Source organism: Mytilus galloprovincialis, chromosome 14 (genome assembly GCF_965363235.1).
Source record: "Mytilus galloprovincialis chromosome 14, xbMytGall1.hap1.1, whole genome shotgun sequence".
In the NCBI taxonomy this organism is placed as follows: Eukaryota; Metazoa; Mollusca; class Bivalvia; order Mytilida; family Mytilidae; genus Mytilus; species Mytilus galloprovincialis.
The window spans coordinates 4,254,107-4,277,490 of NC_134851.1; the positions used below are offsets into that span (position 1 = coordinate 4,254,107).

The following is a 23,384-nucleotide window of genomic DNA, read 5'->3' on the forward strand; positions in this document are numbered from 1 at the left end:
ATAAAAACGTCTGATATGTTCGCAAAACGCATGCGCATACATAGGGGTGTCTATACATTTTAAGTATGGCTGAGGCAGTAGTCGACAATGGTGAGACCAATAATTTAATTGCTCATAATTTCATTTACAATTGCAGGGTTTTTTTTGTATTGTTTGTACGATTTATTTAGTTCGTGTGTATTATTTTTCATGGGTGTTAAAGCCTTGAAGTCACATAAATATTACTTGTTTTATAAGAATATAGAACATGTAGAATGCAAAGATACAGCATATTTACATGAAACAACGATTTTTGATATTTTAAAAAACCATGCTACATTTACCGATATATGAGCCGTCGTCTTTATAATGACTTCATTATAACTTCAACATTAAGGGTGGTTAAAAAGTGCTGTCATGTTTTTTCTCTTATTTTCAAATGTGAAAAGATTTTATTTTCATATCAAACCAGTATACAAATGTGGTTAAGTTTCTGGTAGATAAAAGAATATCTATCTTAGAAAAATTAAATTTTTGGATAATAATGTTTTTTTCGGATATATTTTATGAACCTTAATTAAAGATCAACACTAACATGCAGACCTACAAAATGTGTGTTAATAATATAAGATGATTCTGGATTCTGGCTGAAACTCAAGACAGTTTACACCTACTAATTTGTAGACAAATACTTGCGTACATTTAAAGTTGCACTAAAGTTGTTTGTTTAGATTTGATACATGTCAAAGCGGGACGAAAGGTACCAGAGGAACAATCAACCTCATACATTGAAAATTAAACTAACAACGCCATGGCTAAAACAAGACAAGCAGACAAACAGTTATGGTAATTTTTGGGGCCCTGTATAGCTTGTTGTTCGTTGTGAGGCAAGGCTCCGGCTTGAAGGCAGTAACTTATAATGGTTTGCTTTTATGAATTGTTTCTTGGATGGGGAGTTGTCCCATTGGCACTCTTGACACACCTTCCTATTATATAAACAATAGTATAGAAGACACCACATAAAAAACTTAAAACTAAGCAACACGAACCCCACCATGGTTAATTAAATATTAATAGCGAATTGTTAAGATGACTTTGTAAAGCATCAAGAAACTGTAAAGTAAAACGGCATTCGCACATATTGTTGGCTTTATTCCAATAAAGAATTTTATTTAAGGGAAGTACCAGTCTCCTGATCATTTCAAAATGAACTGGTTGTAAATACCAGGATTTAACTTCTGTACGCCAGACGCGCGCATCGACTTCAAAAGACTCATCAGTGAAGCTTGAATAAAAGTTAAAAAAAAAAAAAAGGCCAAATAAAGTACGAAGTCGAAGCATAAATTATCGTCATTCTATACACAAGTTAATTTCTGTCATTTTACACAAAGGCTCATCATAGACCAGGCTTCATCGTCATATTAGCGGTATTCATAGAAGGTAAACAAAATATTTGGGAAATTATATTTGGATTTCATTCATAAACATCGAATCAGCCATTATATTTTACATTAAAAATGAGTTTTGTAAACAGTTATTTATAATTATGACCATATCAATAATAATTCGTTTCAACCCAGAAGTGCTGATTATTAAATTGTTGTTGCATCTAATAGACTTGTTCAAAAAGTTCAATAAATCAGCTTTGTGTTGTATTTTCATCTTTATAAAAAGGTGTTTGTGTATAGACGATATTGACACAGTTAAACAATTGTTTTTGCAAAAATTACGTTGTATGCTGTCCAATTCTTTAAAACGGATATTCTTTTTAACTTGAGTCCGAAATTTGTGTTATACTTAATATATATACTCTTTAGTTCAGCGTAAGTAAAATATTAAGTGAAGACCCGAAATATGAAACTGGTTTGTCAAGATCGAATATATATGATTATAGGTCACACACAGAATGAAAATGGAGAAGATGCTACGCTACTATCGCCCATCACAATTTGGATCATTCAGTTGATTGCCTTATTTAAAACTTTGCCACATGATATCAGATTAAAAGATGAAATCAAAGAAAGCATTCAGTTTACGTTGGATAATTTACTAAAAGCGAGGTCTGATAAAGAATTTTATTCCGACTTCTGCTTCCATGAAAAACCTGCTGAAAGTTACTGTAGGGATTGTAAAAACTTCCTAGATGCTCCTTGTGTACAATATCACAAAGAAATTAAAATGTTTATTCCCCACAGTGTATTCAATTTCATAGGACATAAAATAGACGATAAACATGTTTCATATTTTTCTCCGAAATCATACTGTAGGATGGCAGGACACACTCAAAACGAAATTGTGCTTTATTGTCAAGACTGTGCAGTGCTTTTATGCAAAATAGGACGTCAACAGCATAATGGTCATATTTTAAAAACATTAGACAAAGGAAAGGAGATCGAACAAATGTTAACTAATATAATGCAGTCCTGTGGCGAAAATGCACAGTTTCAACTGAAAGAGATAAGAGATCTTATTTATTCTATAATTGTCAGTTCATTTGGAGTAAACCTGGTGCAAATTGTGGAAACTTTGGCATCAATAGCAAGTTCTGATTTTGTAACCGTCTCTGCAGTCCACGCACGTATTATTTTTCAATATATATATATATATATATATACTTATACATAAATAAATAGGAAGGCGTGATATATTTGCCAATTAGACACCTTTCAACCTGAAACCAAATAGCATTGTGATACATTGCAATACAGCATATAAAAATTTGCATAACACAAACCACATAGTTAGCTATGAAAAGCCCCGAAATGACTAATAATAAACTTTTTAAACTAGACAAATTACGGTCTCATCAGTGTTCAAACCTATTAAAAAAACATGCAAATCAATCTATGTTTAACTTAAATCAATGTTTTCTATATAGTATTGGTGTAGGAAAACAAACTGTTTATCATTTATTAAGAATTAACGAAGATACGAAGCCATATTATGTAGTCATAAGAGTTATGCAACTCATATGGACTTTCCGATTGGATTTTCCTCTGAGTTCAGTATTTTTGTGATTGTACTTTTTATATAAATTGATTTATTTATTTCAAAAAAACAATAAGAACATTTCAATATGTCGTTTGGTTAAAAAATCTTTTTCATGAGCATGTCATTTCTTAACCTTAACTTTTGTTTGATATCAAAGATCATGCATGTAAATCTTGAAAAAAACACATTACAAAAGAGTAATGAGAACGACCGTGTGTTAATTCCTTTATCCTTAATGATTTTAAGCGATTTTTTATAACATTTTAGTGAACTGAACTCTTAAACTGGCTATACAGGCAAAGATTATTTGTTTTTCTTCATTCATTTCACAGCTGGCTCTGGTACAAAATGTCATAAGATTGCAATCTTGGTATTATAAATGATTGCTTTACTATTGATGTGCGGCATACTGAAGTGCAATCGAATGTTTATGATTCAAATATAATTTGTTTTTGCTTATCAATTCAGGTACCGTGTGAGGAAAACAATTTTACAAAGAGTGCTGATATGGAAAAGAGATCTCTTCCTGATGATGTACAGCACAGTCTTGACGCTTTTCAAGATTTACACCCAAGGAATTCGTCATGACAGATGATTATGAATTTATGAGCATTTTTTTAAACTCGATTAGTTTATGTTAATGTAACTACTTTGACGTATCACAATATGACATTAAACATCCATTGTATTCATCATTTTGCTTTCATAATTAGGACTTCGCTGGGTACCAACTCGAGTTATTAAATTTCAATTTAAAAGATCTTAAATGTATGATGAGTTTGTTTATAATTTTTGATATGAAGTAACGAGAGTCAACGAAAGTTGATATCAATGAAAGCGATATCCAAGTTTCACCAGTTTCTTAAAAAGAGTCATCTTGTGGGTGATATTTTGATTGTTATTATGAACTGTATTTGATTTTCACTAATTTCATGTCAAATATAAGTTTACTGACGATTTTGCCAATACGGTGTTTGGTACAAGAACAGCAACTTTGGTTAGCATGCGACGTTTTTCAAGATTTTCGTATGCTAAGAAATTTGACAAATGAAATATTTTCAGGTGGAAAATATGTAATTTGTCAAAACATGTTTGACAAATCACAAATCTCCCTTACATAATTATTTAAACAGTAACATAAATGACGATATGTGCTGTATTAGATCACTTCTTAACTCTGTAAAGTTAATGTTTTGACATAGTGATGTTGCACTTGATTTTTTTAACTTGTTATATGTTGGTTTTAGTTTGATAGTAAGTTTGATCATGTGTGACCGTTGCTTGCTGTTTCAACTACGGACGCTACTTAGCTCTTGTAACTATTTTAACAATAGTTTTTATTCTTTTTTCTGCAAAACATATCTCAGGTGTGGTAGCAACGAAACACTCATGTAATGGATCTGGCAAAAAAAAATGTCTTACCAGTTTTAATGATAAACTTCTGGTAGAAAATAGCCCAGATGTGAACAAAATCACTGGTTCGAAATTGCATGAAGTTTAAACAAAGTCGATAGACGTGCATAGCAGAATATACAGTAAAGCAACAGGAACAATTTCGTTTTCTTTTTCACTTATCTTTTGAGATTGAAAATTAATTGTGTAATTTCCTTTTCAATGTTCTTTTGCTGAGCTAAAATCTCGAAATTGTATAAATTTCGAGATTTAGAAAAAGTTTCTTAGTTTGAATATTTTGACATGATTCATTTGACGTCGTGCTATTATTGAAGAAGGATATCTGTTATCCGAAATATCTAATATTTGTTCATTTTATAGTTATTTAATGTTGATGTTGTACCCTTTTTGACTAGTTATATATATATATATATATATATATACATAACGAACAGTATTAAACAGACGTAAATATGTTTCTTGTTTACAATGATAAGTATGTATTTATAGGTAGATATCAATAGAATATTTTTAAATGTATCTGTAATTTTATTGTCTTAAATTAAAATGTTGCATAGACTATTTAAATATGTTTTATGGGATTACCATGAAATGGTACTATTTATGTCTTATAAATTTTGCATTTATATAAATAGATCTGACAATTGTATGTAAAAGAATTTAACGGAACTGTTTAATAGGAATAAAGTTTCCAATACAAAATTGTAGATGAGAGCGCGTAAAGTAAAACGCTTTGATGCCAATAAATGTATGCATGATAACTTTTATTTAATATCTCTAAAATATAAAATATAAAATAAAATGTTGCGAATTATAAAATAAAACTGACGCAATTTTTCAATTGGACTCTTTACAGTGGTTGATTATTCCATTAACGTGATAACTTCAAGTGAATCAATATAGACCAATGTGGTTCGTAATTAACCCTTGATGAATTGAAATTTATGTTATCACATCTAATGGAATAAAACAGTTACGTCGGTGTTTCAAACGTATTGTATAGGGACATTAACATGATATAGCATGGAAAAATGTCTTTAAAACAATTCGTGTAACTAATCTGTGAAGGGAACATAGCTGAAAAAGAAATTTATTTCTAAATTCGACTCTGGTAGATACAACTATTTGTTTCCGTCCTTAACATCATAATATGTTTGCGCTAACAATTATCAATCAAGAACATGAATATTTATCAATTGTGTTTATGCCCCATATACGATAGTAGAGGGGCATTATGTTTCTGGTCTGTGCATCCGTTCGTCCGTCCGTCCATTCGTTCGTTCGTTCGTCCGTCTGTCCAGCTTCAGGTTAAAGTTTTTTGTCTAGGTAGTTTTTGATAAAGTTGAAGTCCAATCGACTTCAAACTTAGTACACATGTTCCCTATGATATGATCTTTTTAATTTTAATGCCAAATTAGAGTTTTTACCCCAATTTCACGGTCCATTGAACAAAGAAAATGATAGTGCGAGTGGGGCATCCGTCTACTGGGGACACTCTCTTGTTTGTTTTTTCAATTTGAAGACGTTTTCTTAATTTATCACTCAAATAAAATATGAAGATTAACAATAATGCACATGTTTATTAATTACTGACATTGAACCTTGAAGTGTTTCGTAATCTATAAGAATATACTCATTTTTATGTGGAAGTATCAAGCCTTTTTGATTTGAGTTGTCACTTTGTGAATGATTGTGGCTTTATTTTGTATATTAGTTTGTATTTTTTTATAATATTATTTTGTTTCTAAAGTTTGATTTCTACTTAATAGGTATCTGTGTTATTTTTTGAAAGAGACGATCTAACCATGAAAGTATTATTTATGACACTGTAAAGACGTTGTCGGTGCCATATAACTTTACCATTACAGATCAAGTTTAAGTTCCGTTCTGCTCCACTAATTTTTGCTTTGGACTTTGATAAATTGTTGAAAATCACAGTTATACAGACTTTTTTCTAAACTCTTTCAGAAATTGGGATGATTTTTGGCATGTTAATTAACCAAGAAGAGTTACAGATTAAGTTAAAGTTTTGATCCGCCCGGCTAATTTTTGCCAAAATAACGGCATATAGACTTTGATATATTGTTAAAAATCACAGTTATACAAACTTTTTTAAAACGATTTCAGATATTGGGCTGATGTTTGTGATTTACTAATGATGAGTTACATATCAAGTTTAAGTTTTTTTCCGCTGCGCTTTTGTTTGTCCAAATTAAAGGTTTACAACTTACACAGTTATACAGACTTGTTTTCTATACGCCTCCAGATGTTGAGCTGAATTTTTATATGTGAGACTATCATCATGTGTGTGTCCACATGTGTTATTGAAATTGCAGATTTTTCAATTTTTTGAGACGAGGCCATTCGTGTCGCTTTGACACATCTAGTTTTATCTCGTTATAATATATTGCTATGTCCTAATTTGGTTCAAGAGTCAATAGATATAATAGATGTGATATGAGTGCCAAGATGAACACTCTCCATCTAAGTCACAATTTATAAAAGTCAACTATTGTAGGTCACAGTACGAACTTCGATATGAAGACTTGGCTCTCACCGAACAGCAAGCTATGATTGGCTCCATCAATTAGTGTAAATCCATTCAAACAGTAAAACCAACGGTCTACTTTATATAAAAAAGAAACGAAAAACACTTCTGAACAACATTGACAAACAACAACCACTAAAGGACAGGTTTAAAACCAAGCAAAAATGTTTTTCAATTTAAAAACTATAGGAACTGGAGCCGAAACTCCTTCCACTTAAACCCTACTAAATTTTTGGGAATAACTAAATAAAACTAATGTGATTCGACATGATTATAAAAATAGTATAACTGTTATCGTCTCGATAGAAGAAATACATCATATATATTCATGGCCGACACTCGGCTAACTGAGAGATTGGTCGGTTAATCTATTTTGAATATGCGGCTTTATGGGCGGTTGGTCTGTTAATGGGGTCGGTTATACATCTGTTAAGAGTGAAACGCACAACCTGTAACAACATTTCATAGTCTGAGCAAAATTCACTAGAACTAAAAAAAGCGACGCTCAGGTATGTGGTATTTATGCTTATACGCATAGCAATTGTTTTAATAAAAGGCAAAACAAACAATTTTACATATCATGTAAAGGACACAAAATAGTATGTTGGTTCTAAAAATTAAATTGACATTATAGTAAATATTTCATAATTGTCCCAATAAACCGTTTACCAATATTTCAACCAAATTGAACATTCAGGAAATTCCGTTAAAGTTCGCATTTTAGTAACAATTTATTCCCACACCAATAATCCAACATAAAGTCCACCGTTTCGGAGACAAAGAGATAAGTACTGGATTAGGTACTGCAAAACCTTATGGATGTAACGATAAAACAGATACTGTTGGTAACTTGAGTAGCCCTATTTGTAGTTCAGTGAATGTGATGGATTTATTCAATAGGTCTCTTCGTCGTCCGAGGAGCCATGGACATCGTCGCTATAATCCACCTGGTATGCATAATCAATAGCCTGGCCGAACATATGAATAAACTTCTTGGAATTCATCACACTCGCTCTAAACTGTACTCCCTTCCGCTTTCTAGATTTAACTCTCTATTGACAGCGTATGAAGAATGCTACCCTACAAAAGGTCGATCTAAGTATAAAATAGTTGCCACGGTGATAAATATTGCTAACCATAGATTATTCAGACCCATTTTTGAACATTCGGAGGAACTTCAAAAACGTTCATTCGTCAATTTGAAGTTCACAAACAAGGGTATTGATGCTATAAATATAAGTAATGTTCTTCCCCATAAAAGAGTAAAAAGCAACATTCCTTCTCACTTTAAGGATCACTCTTCTCCTATAGTACCGTATTCCTACACCAACCCTGTTGCATTTAAAAATTGTAATCAGAAAAAAGTGTTGCAGAATCTAAATATTGGTGACCGTAAAGCTAAACCACCTGAGTGTGCCTGTTCACATTCCAATTTCGTGTATAATCCTGCTGGTCATAAAATTTCTGGAGACCCAAACATAGTCTATAACTACAAGTTGAGACGACTTTTGTCCAAGGGTCCGAAATACAGAGAACCACAGCCAATCAATTGCAAACAGAACTTCAAAGTACTTAAGGATCATGTTGGGGATTATGCAAAAGACTGGGCAAAAAGAGAAAAGGTTGAGGTTGACACTCTTTCGGAGTGGGTAAAATCAGTGAGGTCATTGATTCAGATAAGAGATAGTAAGCTTAAAAGGTCAATGAACACCTTCCATCTTTAAAGAACCTCATGTCATAGAGGAGTTGTCTTGCCTCCATGACAAATATGTTGTAGTTCCAGATGACAAAGCCTTAGACAATATTGTTTTTGTTTGCAAGAAACACTACATAGACTGTCTGATTAAGGAACTCGGGATACATAACACACTGGGAAATCCTACATATACACTAAGTACGCTTAAGAGGTAGGAGATCCTGAAAAACCACAAATCAGTTATAATCTCCTTTTGTGTTAATCCAAAGGATGAAGACTAGGATCTTCCATCCTTATATTGGATTCCTAAGCTTCACAAGAATCCTTATAAAGAAAAGGTATATTGCAGGTTCTTCCAAGTGTTCCACTAAATCCCCTTTCTAAAGATCTTACTGCCAAACTCACTGCAGTTAAAGAAGGACTTCAGAAATGTTCCGAAACGGCATATTCAAGAGATAGTGTCATCAGATGTGGATACTGAAAAATTCAAAAGAGTTATTAGTAAATTTACAATCTCAATCACTAAAACATTGTACTAACATTAAAACCTTTGATATTTCAAGTCTTTACACCACTATTCCACATACTAATCTTATAGCTCGACTGAATGTGTCAGCTTATGTTTCTTTATCACGAAGGGCACTCGACGTTTTAAATATCTAGTTTTGGGCAGGAATTCAGCTTACTTTGTTAAAATTAATACAGAGTCGAGCAAATAATACACCGACCAGGATATCACTGCAATGCTGGACATTTTAATTGGCAACATATTTGTTGAATGTGGAGGTTTGTTCTTCCAACATACTACTTGACTCCCAATGGGTACCAATTCCGCTCCTCTACTTGCAGATTTGTTTTTATATTCCTATGTAGCAGAATTTATCCAAGGGCTTGTACAGAAAGGATAATAGAAATTAGCCTAGTCTTTTAATTTCACCTTTCGATATATTGAAGATGTACTGGCTCTAAATAATAATATATTCAGTGATCACTTACATTTAATATATCCAAGTGAACTCGAAATGAAAGATACTACCGACACAGATAATTATGCTTCATATTTAGACCTTATTCTCGAAATGACTACTGATTTATGACAAACGCGATGATTTTAATTTTCTTATAGTCAACTTTCGATTTCTGTGTACCAAAATCACAGCGGCACCAGCATATGGAATATATGTGTCTCAATTGATACGTTACTCTAGAGCTAGCTCAAAGTAATTTAATTTTGTTGAACGAGGAATACTGCTTTCTCAAAAGTTACTAATACAGGCTATGAATCAATCAAATTAAGGTTATCACTCAAGACATTTTAGGGTCGCCAGCAGGAGCAGATTAGACATTATGACAAAAGTATGTCAGAAATCCTATCTGACATTCTTCTTGAGTCATAATAACCTTCCATCATTACCGGACTGAACAAAGAAATAACACGACGGTTGCCGAATACGGTACAGGAAATGCTAACCCTTCCTAAGCACCTGATTTCTCTCCCAGTTTTAGTGGTGTTCGTGTTGATTCTTATTTATTATTATTTATAACTGTTGATGTAAATGTCTTTTGGTTTTACGAGTACTTTGTTCACTCCTTGGTTTTGGTTGTTATTGTCTTGTAATAGAATGTGCGTAATACCACGGTTTAGTGAAATGAGGGGAATACAGTCTGTAAATGGGTTGGACAATTGAAATTGTGTGAGTTAAGAGATAATAAGCCACGACAATAGTTTGGCAACCTTTATAATTTCCAATGGAAAAAGTTAACATTAAATGTACTTGAGTAAAAAACAATGACAATACTGTGCAACTGTGTCCTCCAAGTAAGAACATTTTATATTGACTTTCGTTGCATTTTATTGAAAGGCATGTCACTTCAGTATAGCGTGATATGGATTGGCCGCTGGAATATGCATAACATTATTATTAACGTTTTCGATCAGCCTTAATCATTTAAGATAGCACTACAGTCACAATTTTCTAACCTCAATCAACAGTCTTTGAAGATTAATTTCTCCCAAACTACTCAATGGATTTTTTAAAATCTTTAACTCATTTTAATGCTAAAATATAGTTCTTTCTTAATCTATATATAAATTTATTTTTGCTTTGATTAATCTCAAAATATAGCTCATTAATTGCCAAAAAAGTGGTCTTCCAACTTGGATGAAAATAACACATTCATGTCAAATGGTAGTAAAAATTTGTTTTCATCCCTTAAATAAACCATATACAATCTCCAAAAAAGTGTCTTAGATTTTTGATATATGCCTCTAGTAAGAAGATATATTGATTTAACTGCTGAGTGTCAAACCTCAGTTAGAAACAAATTATCCAAAAACTGGGACACGGTATTGTAGAAGATATACCCTTTGATTATATATATCAAGGTCAAGCCAAAGGGGTTTCCCATAAAGTTTCAATGGATTTTACTCACCCTCGATGGATCCGTAAGGTGTCAGTAGTTAACCGTATAACGAATTTATCGCACGCAGGACTTTTCTGCTGCATTTTGTTGAAAAAATAAACAACGAAACACAACAAAATTAATAGATGACGTCACCATTCACGCGTCATGAACCCCTTATGGAATTTACTTACCCCTATAGTCTCATAGGGGGTCACTACATGACGGAGTTAAACCAATCAAAACGTGATAATTAACCCGCGGTGCGTTAAACGTGTTGTCGTTCTCATATGCACATGATATTTGCCACTTGACGTTAAACCCTAATTTGTCAGCATCATCCAATTGGTTCTTTTGACCTAAATCATGTTGTTTACAAATCATTCTAACGAAGTAAATGGAAAGGAGAGAATGCAGATATACATTTTGTTATCTCAAGATTTAATTCATTTTATTCCGTTTAGTTCCATTCTACATGAGTGCAGAGGAGAACTGCAAGCGTGCGCCTGTAAAATTTGAGCATTTGTCACCAATTTGAGTACATCGCAATCCGTTACAGTGTTATCCCCCCCCCCCCCACCCTGAAATTTTGTTTTGGTTGCACTTTAAAATACTTACTGAGCTAACAGATTCAGCGGTTGACAAGAGGCCAATGTTTATCGGACTCCAGTCTCAAATAACATTAAGTGATATACAGTAATAAAATTACAAAACATATATAGAGATATCGTTGTACATATATATACTATCAATCTAAAAATAAGGAGATGTTGAATAAATACCAAAACTGTTTTGACAATCATCTTCGAGGGTCTAAATAGTGAAAGGGGGGTGTTTCATGTCTGTATTGTAAAACAATTATTATTTGTTCTCTCTTATTTTAGGCAATGCATCACTCTCTACTGTACTTGTCTATTATTTTGTTTTCTGCGTCTCCATCCTAATTCTCGTGTATACCATGCGGGTCTGGATTTGGGGTGTTGTTACTTTCTTAATTATTTGAATTGTTTTTCTCTACATTTTATGTATATTTTCTCATTGTTCTTTCTCTATTCTTTATATTCTAGCATCCCAATATGGTTTACTTACAATTATTTACATAACGACGTTTATCTCTGGTGTATTTACTTGTTACCAATGTAGATGACAAATTGGTGTAATTCCTAACAACGAAACAGAATCCACATTATATATGCGACCATTTTCGGATGAAATTAATATTACACTTTTTGAAACCATTTTTATCAATTTCCAATTTCCATTGTTTAAATTTATGTTTCATTGTTCATGTGTTGTTTCCGTATATTTTAGCCACTCGTCTTAAGCCTACCCATTTGATCTGATAGCTCCCCATAAACCAATTAAATTATACTTTTATTTCAATTCAGAACTCTTAACATCCGACCCATTAACAGACCAGACATGGATAACAGGTAAACAATGAAACAACTTAACATCATCATGATCATATAAATGAACTAGCTGATTAATTATATTTACTAATACATACATATGGAAAAAAGAATTAAAACCACAAACGATTACACTTAACAAAATATCCGACTAGAACTACAAATGAAACATAGTAACTAAATACATTAATGTCGGATGTATAAATACGGTGACACGTCTGATAGCAATGCGAATTCATACTCGACAAAAAGTCATATTCGGTAATATGTCACATTCGATAATTGAAAAACCAGACTACGTAGATAAATCACATTCTCAAACGTGGTAAAACTTTCGTCAGTGGATTAGACACAGACACATCGTATATAGAGATCAACCAGTTAGTGATAGTGTCCATTAAATAACCTCCTCTGTTAGAGCAGTTTCTACGTAAAGAGCACACACCTGTATACGAACTCCGTATAGTGTAAACATGCACGAGCATAACGTATCTACTGCGACGGGTAAAACGTTGAGGCATTTTATATGTTACTGATGAGAAATGGGACATTTATAATTGGTAAGTTGAAATCGTCCCGTTTGTCATAGATTTAAGTGTGAAATCGTCATTCTGTGTCAATATTAAGGAAAAGATCAAAGTATGAAGCAGTCCTTGTATTATCAAAAGTATCCGTCAAACTCACTTGGATATATAAGATGTAAGTACTGGCTGAAGTAAGGGTTTTTTTTTCAGTGTAAGGATCATCAATATATCTGGAAGTAATATTAAGAAATATCGCAAGATTATTGATTGTTTGTCTTTTAGAAGGTTCTTTATGAAATTTGTTTTATACAAATACAAAAACAAAACTTAACACATGTTTTCTTTTATTTGTCGTTGTTTTATTATTAATATTTTTTTTACTGTTTGAACTATTTACTGCGATATCAATTTGACGTGGCTGGGGTTCTGTTACCGTGGCCGGGGTTCTTTTACATCCTGTCGATGTGTTGTTGTTCTATTATAATTTTGAAAATACTTTGAACGACACAATTATTTACTCGCGTAGTGGTATTTTCTTAGGTATCACTCTGACGGGAATCAGTGTGGATTTTGACAAAGTAAGACTTTCCATCATCATAAAACAAGGAACGTCTACTTAGTTTTCCATTTTTAAAGTAAAAGCTCTGAAGTCGTGAACATTTTGCTTTACATTCTGATCAATGTTAATAGTAGACTTTTTGTGAAAATAGTCATCATTAAAATATATCTTTTTTCTGTCTTATATCAGAATTATTTTGTTCTTTTTGACGTGAATAGAAGAAAATGTACGATTGCTATGGAAAATTTGATTTAATAATTTCGAACTAATGAAAACCTGGTGTTTATTTAGACAACCTACCACCAAATCAAAGTGGACTGAAAATAAACATTTGCTATGATAAAGAAAACACTTAGATATACCATGTGAATGGATGTTTATGTTCCATTGTTTATAACTGTGGTATAAGAGTCGCAACCGTAGAACATATTGGTTCAACACAACAATTAGAAAATGTTCAAATCTGATATCAGAGAATAAAGTTTTTTAATGTTTGGATGATTTAATGATAACTTTTTTAATTTATTTTCCTTCACGTTTTAATCTTGCTTTGATTACAACTGAAGTACATGCTCGTGGCTTGGAACAGGCTCTTAATGAATGTTGCAGGGTTAAACATGGTTAGCCCTCCCTTAACTTGGATAGTTGTGTTACAGCACAACATAGGAACAAACTTTTAGAATAATTTGAAATGGCTTAAATGATCAGACTGATACAAAGCAGAAAAAATCTAGCAAAAACACAGACCGGATATCGAATGGAATTTATGCATCTCTCAACTTGGAAATCTAGGCTAACTTTGTTACAGATACAGATAGTGTGGAAATAATTTTCATAAGTCAATAAGACTCTGTTTATTTTTCAACTGAGTAATGCTCAATGTGACCTCAGGCCATACAGAACTTTAAATTGATGTGTACCATTAATAGGAAGGCAGTGAGGGTTGCAATTGGGATCCCTCTAACAAGTTTAACCCCGCCACACTATTTATGTATTTTCCTGTCCCAAGTCAGAAGCATGTAAGTCAGTGGTTGCTTGTTGTTTGGGTATGTGCTACATATTTGTTTTTCGTTCATTTTTTTATATAAATAAGGCCGTTGGTTTTCTCGTGTGAATTGTTTTACATTGTCTTATTGGGGCCTTTTATAGCTGATTATGCGGTATGGGCTTTGCTTATTGTTGAAGGCCGTACGGTGACCTATAGTTGTTAATGTCTGTGTCATTGTGGTCTCTTGTGGACAATTGTCTCATTGGCAATCATACCACATCTTCTTTTTTTATATTCCCGACTATTGATTATACAAATTGACCTTAAAACTTGCATATAATAACCATATCCGTTCGCTACAGTAATCATGTAATTTATTGAGACTTCCAAACTCCTTGAAGAATGTCGAACTATATTGGAATCGAACCATGGACGAGAAACTACCTTTGTTATGTTTAATCTCCTCATAGGGCTTGTGACAAGCATATATAAAAGGCTACAAAAAAAACAGGAACAGTGTCGATGGTATTGAAGAACTAAAATCCAGAATACTCTACCTCGGTTACAAATTCGGTACAGTAGAAAACGACGTAACAGAAATCCGACAAGCATGTGATCAACTTGAAACAGACGTTGAAGGCATAAGTAACATTTTTGATTTAACGAAACAAACGTGTGAAATAAAAACCAAGGAAATAACCAAAGTAACAAAAACTATCCAAGCTATAGATGAGAAAGTTAGGTAAAAAAACAACCACAAATGAGCAACATATATGGCACGAAATAAAGGCATTGAAATAATCTGTATTAGACCTACAGTGCCGGCCGATAAAAGAAAACTTATTTTCACAGGATTATACTCTTAAAAGTATGAAAACACTATGGAAAGGTTACGCGTGTATTGTACCAAGAACTTAGATAGAGCACATTATTCAATTTGGAAATGTGCACCGCTTTTGAAACAATTCTAGAAAATGGCCCAAAATCTATAAATGCAAGATTTCTTTCCAAAAATGACCTCCAGCATGTACTTGAGAAAGCGTATCATCGAAATATAAATCGAAAATAGATGACACAAAATTTACCCAATGATGAAAGAACATAAACGGGGAGGGAAAAGAGTAACCCTTGTTCGAGACAAATTATTCATTAACATGTCATGCGAACAATATGAATATACCAGTTATCGCATCGCAAAATACTGACAGGAGATCGCATAGTCAGGTCACACATCAGACACCTATTCGACAAACAAACGGTCGCCCAACTAAACGTTGGCAGATTTCATCTCCAACTGAAAATGGTGGTGTATAGAAACGCCAGGGAGAACACACAACATTAAGTTAAAAAAAAGACCATGTTGAATTAAACGATTGCCAAAATAGTTTAGAGTTTAATATACAATGTATTTTTGAATTGTTGTAGACTCAGGAATAGATTACAATATCCGGACTTTCAAGAACTAATAAAAAGGCATAGTATCGTATGTTTTACTGAAACTTAAACTGATGACATCGATGAAACTAAATTAGATGAATATAAATTTATAATGAAAAACAAATATAAAATTGCTAAAACAACTTCAGGTGAAATAGTGTTAGGTTATAAACTTTTTAAGATAATTTGTCAAAATATATTGAAGTTTTAGAAACTGACTGCAATTTTGTAATGTGGTTTAAAGTATGTAAAACGTATTTACAAACTGATGATGATCTTTATTTTGGTATTGTATATGTCCCACATGAGTACAGTCCATATTCTACAGACGATACATTTCGACAAATTGCGAATGAATATTTAGAATATAGCAAAGTGCTCGCGACCAATGAAATTGTAGAATTTGGTGTCACTTACTTGTGAAGAGTGAATGTTAATCATGTTCTTAGTAAGGGATTATCATATTGTGCAAATCTACTTACAATTCAAAATGAAAAGGTGTTTTTTTTAATAACAACTGCCCTGAATCCCATTTACCAGTCAGATTGAAAGGATTTATCATAGTCATTGGATATGACTAAAAGTTGCATTGTGAAACAAACAAAAAAAAATCAAATAAGTTGAAGTTTACTACTGCAGTACAATTTGTGCCCATAATGTTAGGAAAATAAAATTTTAATTTACCTAAAAAATAAAACAATACAGAATAATTATTTCCAATTTTCTGATAAAATCGAAAACAACAGAAATTTGATTTAAGTTTAAAAATTTTAATGGCATTTTATTAGAAAATTTCACAGACATAATAAAATAGTTTTTAAAAGCCAGACTGAAGTACTGGCTGAGGAATAAACTGTGTGGTTACTGAAATTTATTCTTTGATTGAAACTGTAATTTAAAAGGACAATTCCTTGCTAAAACATTATACGATTTACATTCATACTCACAGTCAATAAATATATAGTTTGTACTAATGTGTCACCTTACATCTTGTCTATAACACATTATATTTAATATTTCCCAAATTAAAAGAAAATCCTACCATCAATAAAACTAGCCCATAAATGAAATACTCCAAAATGAAGTCATGCATCAATTATAAACATTTAGAATATAGCAAAGTGCTCTTGTCCAATGAAATTGTAGGATTTGCTATTTCTTAATTGTGAAGAATGCATGAAATCATATTCTTAGTAAAGGATTAACCTTTTGTTTAGGCCTTTTACAGTTCAAAACAAAGAGTTTATATGAATGAGTTATATTGTATAAATGCCCGAAGGACATTTATCAGCATAAAAGAATTCGTGATGAATACTTACTAAAAGTTAAATTTTGAAACAAAAAAATAAATAAAATTAATATGAAGTTAACTGATGCAGTAACATTAGTAAAGTTAACGTTATAAGGGAATATCAATAACATAATTTATACTAAAACAAAACAATCTATTTCGGAGCAATGCAAGAAAAAAAAGTTTAAAAATATATTAATCTTTAAAACTAAATAAACTATTTTCAAATTTCAGATCATTGGAAGAAGGAATTTAGTTAAACTTCTAAATACAATTTAAAGCAAAGTGGGGATGGGTTGTGTGTGTGTGTGTTGGAGTTGGTACCACTGACTACTAAAGAGGGTGCCTCTCTCCATTTATGTTTCAAGGAATCCCTAATTTATCAACAAAAGTTTCCCATAAAAGAGAGGACGGTGTCTTGCTTCCCTAAATTTAATGTTAAGGATTGTTCTTACAACGGCGGTAAAATAAAATTAAGTTATAATTAAAATTTAGAATTTAATGATTTCAACTGCACATTAACAAAAAAATATCCTCGCTAAAATATAACATGATTTACATTTATACTCACAATCAGGAAACTTTTCTCACTATTTCATTGTACTGTTGGGTCATCTAATAAATATCTAAATCACAATCTGTCATATTTTCCAAAATTAAAAGAAAGTCCTTACATCACTTAAACTAACCCATAAATGAAATAGCTAGTAAAGAAGTCATGCAAACATTACACTGAAAATGAAACTAACTTTTAAAAACAAGAATGGTTTTTTTTGAAAAAAAAGTTTGTTTCCAGTTTTTAGAGAAAAAAATAATTTGTTTTTGACCCTGAGAAAAAAAAATTGTTTGTTTCACCCTTAGCTGCCATTATATGTAATGTTAAAATTGAAAGAAAAAAATTGTTTTCATCTTGTCGCCAAAAAAATAGATTGTTTTTCGCCAAAGGCGAAAAAAATTGTTTGCGTAGAAAAAAAACCATAGCCCCCCCCCCCCCCCCCCCCCAGAAAATCAAATGGTTGATGCCTTAATGTATAAAACGGGGGCTGAACAGAAATGTATCAAACGGGCTGAAACCTTAAATGTATATAACTGGTATAATACCTTATGTATGCAACCGGCTAAAGCCTATTAATACGAATGCATGGAAACTATTTCAACTGTTGTAAACTTTCGACGTATGAAACTTTATTAAAATATATCTATAAAACTGTTGGAACAGGGTAGCACTAAGGTATGGTTTAACAGCAAACACTCACTGCAATAGTGAGAGATGTGGAACGCAAAACATTAGCACTAACCCTGTTTATACAACTTCAACGGAACCAAAACAATCTATATCTTCTCAGCAGGTTTCAAACTCTCCACTTTGTTTGACTAATCCTGCCACTCGTTTTTAAATATTAACGGTCCAACCTTTCTATTCTTCTTCTTTCAACGTCTCGGATACGAATGACAACTTACACTGAATAGCTACCAACTATTTATACTTCGAACTCGGACCTCAAGAGAGCACCATAGCAACAACTGTACAGGTAAAGCGTCTGATAACAACCAAGGATAAAGGGATGATTTTAGATACAGTTTTCAACGATACATACATTAAATGGGAAACTTACGGACCCCTCAATAACAGTTGTTGTAAAGGATTCTTTAACGTACTCCCTGAACACGGGAACTCGGATTTAATTTCCCCATCCGACGGACGGCGATATACATATATAACAACAGATATCAAAAACAAAGTTTTATAATATATATATGACGTTTCCTGTATCAATAAACCGACAAAAACAAATCTTTATACCGACATCCAAGCTGTGTCGTGCTCCTCGACCTTTACTATCTGTTGACCGTTCTCAACATACTTTGTTATGATTTTAACCATTTTCCTTTCTTTTGTTACGTTGGTTTATGTGGCCTGTTGTTTCGTAACAAACTTCTGTTTTTTTGGATGTTCCACTTCTTCACTAATTTTTTTCTCAATATTGTCCCCTTCCCCTCGTATGAAGGACTTACACTTTCACTTCGTTGGTACCAACACAAGTAATTTGGCACACCTTTTCCTTACTGTAGGGACATTCCTTTTGTCCCCCGGTGTATGATCGTCATTATTTTCTTCTTTCTTTTGTGACGTGTCTTCTTTAGAATATTCATTGAAATGACAAACTGCACCCTTCTCATCCTTATTTATAACTGATCCGGTGGTTCCTTCTTCACTATAACATGCCTTCAGTTCAGAGTCCTGCAGATTGCTATCTAAATTAGCCGGTGTATCTAAGTCTGCATTGCTACTGTCATCCAAAATAATTTCTACAAAATTCCCAGGAGCATTCTGACCAAGATCACATTGTTCCCTCTCTGAAACAGCTACCTTATTTTCAACAGTTTTATAATTTCTTTTGCGGTTTTTCGTGTGCCTTTTTAGATATTCCTGCTTCTTCAAAAAAACAGTTTCACAGTCTTCATATCTGATCTAAGACTTATCCTTTGCACCGTGAAGTAAACTCTTTATACTTTTTGCATCAAAAGCCATACCTTCATTGGCTTGGTGAGTTCTCATAAAGTCATATGTAGGTTTAACAAGCACCTATTTCAAATGAGTCATAAACCTCATTATGTATAGCTCTATTCACAACAATCTGTCTTCTAGAGGTATGTTAGCAGTTTCTGATACTAGAACTCTATCACAGCCTATATGTGACCTTTGACATAAAATCTAACTTCGTGTCCCTTAATAGTTAATTATATATAAAGTCCCCTTGAATATATTTATGTTAGCTTCTTGTGTTCTCAGGAAGTCTAACCCTAGAATGCAATCTACATTAATGTCAGCAACTATGGCAGCGTTAATACATTTGAATGTGTCAGTTTCAATTTCAAGTTCAGTTTTGCCTGACACATGCAACAAATGTCCACTAGCTGTATGTATATCCCTTTCAGTTGGAATTAAACGAAGCATATTTGACATTTTCTTATACATTTTAGTGGAGATAACTGTAATTGTAGCTCCAGTATCTATCAACAAATCTTTGGTAATTCCGTTTACTTTTGCTTTCAGGAACATACCTGCATCAGGAAAATAGTTTATGAACCCCCACGTTTCCCGGTCTCGAATCTGAATTTACATAGTTTTGGTTTGTATACCTTGTTTTAGGTTTGTTCTGATATCGAGGGTGCTGATAATTGTATTGAAAGTTTGGAAAAGTAGGACAGCAAAATTCTCTGTGGCCTACCTCGTCACAAGCATAACACCTAAATGAGGCTCCACCCTGCTTCAAACCTTTATTGTTTTGTTTAAAGTCTCGCGTTTCTTTATGAAACTCTATTAATTTTTCTGACATGGTTTTCAAAAGCTGACTTGTCCTGCTGTCAGCATTGTGTGTATTTTCAGACGCAGTTCGTAAAAATTCATGACCTTCAAACCTTTTGCTTTCAGCTTTGTTGAAACTCTCAAGCTCAACTGCATGTCTTATAGTGTCATTTAAATCAGTAGGTCTTGTCTGTTTTATTCGGAGCCTCATGTCCGAATCTATTAACGAGTCTATAAGCTGTTTTTTTTGCCAAAATCTCCCGCACTTAGTTTGGTGCAGTTGCATACGCAAGGTTACTTAACCTTATTATGTCTTGGCCTAACTCAGGCAAGGTCTCTACGGCTCTCTGGTGTCTCTCTCTGAGCTGTGTTCTATACAGCTCCGTTTTGGTTAGACGGAGAAAGCCGCTCTTCTAATGTCTTAACCTAATCTTTGAAATCTTGTCTAGACTCCTTGGTTAAGTTTCCCAAAACAACTTGAGCCTGACCCCCTGAGATAAACGGCCAAAAAGAGACCTTTATCTTTGTCTGACCAATTATTAATTTGGGAACATGCATCATAATGTGACCTAAAGTCAGGCCAATGGCCGATCCCCTAATAGGTAGCAGTCTTAACTATGTTTTTATTTTTGTATCCATCCAAAGGATAGGATAATTTATCTTCATTAGACCCGGTATCACGAACTTATAAAATTGAAAAAGAAAATGGGGAATGCGTCAGAGCGGCAACAACCCGACCATAGAGCCGAAGGCCACCAATGGGTCTTCAATGTAGCAAGAATTCCCGCAACCGTAGGTGTCCTTCAGCTGGCCCCTAAAAAATATGTATACTTCTACAGTGATAATGGACGTCATACTAAATTAAACGAATTATACACAGGAAACTAAAATTAAAATTTATACAAGACTAACAAAGGCCAGAGGCTCCTGACTTGGGACAGGCGCAAAATTAAACCAGTTTTTCTTGCTCTTTTTGTGAGAAATTTGTCATTAATTGGTTATCGTATTGTTCAGTAAAATGTTTCGAAGTCTCTTTTTTTCGCAGCAGGTGTTGATGTTTCAAACCTGACTGAAGATCTCGGTCTGGCTCATGAACCGCCTACATTTACACTGCTACTTACATTTTTTCATAAATCGGGGAGTTTTGTTTGTTTTGAGAATTGTTCGGAACGCCTGACTGAACCTATCCCCGAATCACTATGTCTAAACACTGTTCGGGGTGTATCAACAAGAAAAATGATCTGTTGTCTTTAACATGCCGATATTTTTCTAATTCGGCAGTTAAAATATCTTACTTAACTATTCCTCGGTTAAACTTATGTCAGGATCATATAAAACACTGTCTTTCCTATATGAATTCATAGAGATATCGGAAATATATAACTAGAAATAGTATAACCTTCTTGAACTGCAAATTCGTAACAATTTTATCCTTGAGCACTCTGCAATATTCTTAGTTTATAAGAGAATGATAATCCCTTACTTCGCTCTTACTTAATCTTGAAGACAGAGATTATCATTCTCTTACATATACGATGATTACAAGACCAATATAGAAAGTTCTGGAATACACAAATACAAGAGTCTACAAAAGCAGTTAATTAAAGAAGAATTTTTAAGTTAGAATTAAATTTTGAAAAATATTCCGATATCTTAGATATGCACGAAAGTATTATTTTATGTAGATATATAACCACAAAACACAGACTCCCAATATAGACAGGGAGATGGAATAATGTTAAATAGAATTGATAGAAAATGTCATCTTTGTAATATTGGTAGCATTGGAAACGAATTGCATTATCTGCAAGAATGTCCATTTGTTAACGACAGCAGAAAATTATACCTTGATAAGTACTATTTGGCTCGTGATAATACACTAAAATTTGGAAAACTGATGAGCAAACTGAACAAAATGTCAAATTTAAGGTAGCACAATACAAAGATTTTATAACTCCAACTCCAAAGTTTTAAAATGCTGTAACTTTCTTAATAATGCTTGAAAATTCATAAAAATGGTAGTTTAAGTTAGCTAACAAATTATTCTTTCACATTAATGCAATGCTAGTATTATGCAACAATTATGTAACCAATTAAAATGTTAACTAATGCTAAAATATTTTTCACCAAATATCCACTTTCAAATGAAATTAGCCTAGGTATCCCCAGAGTATGGAACGCCAAAACTGTCTTTTTATGACCATTTTCACTATATGATGTGCATTTACCTTTATATGATGTACACTTGTCATTATATGATGTGCATTTACCTTTACATGATGTGCACTTGTCATTATATGATGTGCAAACATCTCTTTATATGACGTGCAAATATGCTTATATTATGTGCAAGTATCTATATATGATGTCCAAACAACTCTATGTGATGTGCAAATATACTTTTATGATGTGCATATATACTTATATGATGTGCAAACATTCTTATAGGATGTGCAAACATTCTTATATGATGTGCAAATATCCTTATATGATGTGCACATATACTTATATGATGTGCACATATACTTATATTATGTGCACATGTACTTATATGATGTACAAATATACTTATATGATGTGCACACATCCTTATATGATGTGCAAACATTCTTATATGATGTGCATTTTCCCTTATATTATGTACAAACATCTTTATATGATGTGGTTGTGTCATTATATCATGTGCTTGTAAGCTTATATCATGTGGGTCGGTTAACTTCATTATATGATGTCGAAACGTCATTAAATGATGTGCTTTCAACGTCGTTATGGTCAATGAACATGATTACGATTAGAATGATTATACGTCATAACTGATTCCGATCTGCTTCTG

General features: G+C 32.8%; 1 long non-coding RNA gene across 1 annotated transcript; it reads left to right on the plus strand.

Moving 5' to 3' along the window:
- The first annotated feature begins 51 nt into the window (after positions 1-51).
- LOC143058560 (uncharacterized) lies at positions 52-6,621 on the plus strand. Its single transcript, XR_012973117.1, has 3 exons — positions 52-90; positions 1,874-2,553; positions 3,439-6,621. It is a non-coding gene; the product is annotated as an uncharacterized LOC143058560 (long non-coding RNA).
- The last annotated feature ends 16,763 nt before the right edge of the window (positions 6,622-23,384 follow it).